This window comes from Chrysochloris asiatica, unplaced genomic scaffold (assembly GCF_000296735.1).
Source record: "Chrysochloris asiatica unplaced genomic scaffold, ChrAsi1.0 scaffold00154, whole genome shotgun sequence".
In the NCBI taxonomy this organism is placed as follows: domain Eukaryota; kingdom Metazoa; phylum Chordata; class Mammalia; order Afrosoricida; family Chrysochloridae; genus Chrysochloris; species Chrysochloris asiatica.
The window spans coordinates 4,010,249-4,012,036 of NW_006408672.1; the positions used below are offsets into that span (position 1 = coordinate 4,010,249).

Below are 1,788 nucleotides of genomic sequence, written 5' to 3' on the forward strand. Positions count from 1 at the left end.
TGCTATAGGGGGAGGCAGCCTCTGTCTGGAACTTTGAGTTCCGTTGTGACTAAGTGGATGCCACTAGACACAAAGCATTAAAGGGAGAAAATGGAAGATGGGGAAAAATGGTCACCTGTGTAGCGTAGTGGTTATGAATTGGGCTGCTCATCTCACAGTCAGCAGTTCGAAACTACCAGTGCTTCTGCAGGAGAAAGATGAGGCTTTCTGTTTTCATAAAGACTTCCAGTCTCAGAAACCTTGTACAGGGTTGCTATGAATTGGAACCGACTCTATGGCACATAACAACAACAACAACAAATCCATATAGTACAAAAGCAGTTCAAATTACTCGAGAGGCCCACAAAGAAGAAAAAGAGGGAGAAAATGGAAGAATGAAAAAAATCCTGCATTTCAATGTTATTGGTGAAAAACTGCAGTGGCTTCAAAAATCATCTTGATACTCGAAAAGTAGAATATTCAAAGAAGGATGCTTGTGAATTAATGGAAAGTTATTTAAATTGATTTAGAGTGAGTTGGAGTAGACTGTTATACAACAGCATCAAAGACAGACAGAGAAGGTGACGCTATTCTCGAGACACAGTTATCAAGTGCGAGCGGCAACAGTATGAAGGATCTGGCCTTGAGATTCCAGACATAGTTGATGCATTGTTGTTATGTGCCATCAAGTTGGTACCAATTCCTGACAAAACAGAATGAAACACTGCCCGATCCTGGGCCAACCTCACAATCCTTGCTATGCTTGAGCCCATCACTGCCACCACAATGGTGGCGGGGGGGAGGAGGGGTCTTCCTTTTTTCTCTGACCCTCCACCTTACCAAACATGATATTCTTCTCCAGTGATTGCTCCCTCCTGACAATATGTCTGAAGTATCAGAGACCCAGTAGATGCTGGTAATCTGAAAACTTTTAGGGAGTGAGATTTTAATCTGAAGAAATTGCCAAACATAAAAATGACATAAATCTGTGCTAGTGAAGCAATTCTTAAGAAACGCATAAGAAAAACAAAAACAAAACAAAAAATTACAACTGTAGACAAAGTCTTAGAAGAATTGGAACTAAAATATTAATCCAGTGATTCATGTGAGGAAATGACTGCAGTAATCTAATTGTCTATACTTGAGTTGAGAATAAATAATTAGAAAGCATCAAGTTATGCTCATGTTGTTGTTGTTGTTGTTAGGTGATATAGAGCCAGTACTGACTCGTAGTGACCCTATGTACAACAGAATGAAACACTGCCCAGTCCTGGGCCAATCACAATTGTTGCCAAGCTTGAGCCCATTGGTGCTGCCACTTTGCTAATCCATCTCACTGGGGGTCTTCCTCTTTATCTCTGACCCTACACCTTATCAAACATGATATCCTTCTCCAGCGACTGGTCCCTCCTGACAATATGTCCAAAATATGAGAGATGAAGTTTGGCCATTCTGGCCTCCAAGGGATCTGTTGGTTCTTTTGGCAGCCCATAGCACTTTCAATATTCTCCTCCAACACCGTAACTCAAATGCATCAATTCTTCTAGGGTCTTCCTTATTCACTTTCCAGCTTTCACATGCATATGAGGTTATTCGAAATACCATGGCTTGGGTCAGGCGAATCTTAGTTTTCAAGCTGACATCTTTGCTCTTCAACACTTTAAAAACCATTTTGTGAAGCAGATTTGCCTAATCTAATATGTCATCTGATTTCTTGACTGCTGCTTCCCTTAGTGTTGATAGTTGATCCAAGAAGAATGAAGCCAATGACAACTTCAATCTTTTCTCCATTGATAAAAATGTTGTTTA

The 1,788-nt window shown here is 40.5% G+C and overlaps 1 pseudogene; it reads left to right on the forward strand.

Moving 5' to 3' along the window:
• Nucleotides 1–305: 305 nt before the first annotated feature.
• Nucleotides 306–1,110, forward strand: LOC102820175 (annotated as a pseudogene).
• The last annotated feature ends 678 nt before the right edge of the window (nt 1,111–1,788 follow it).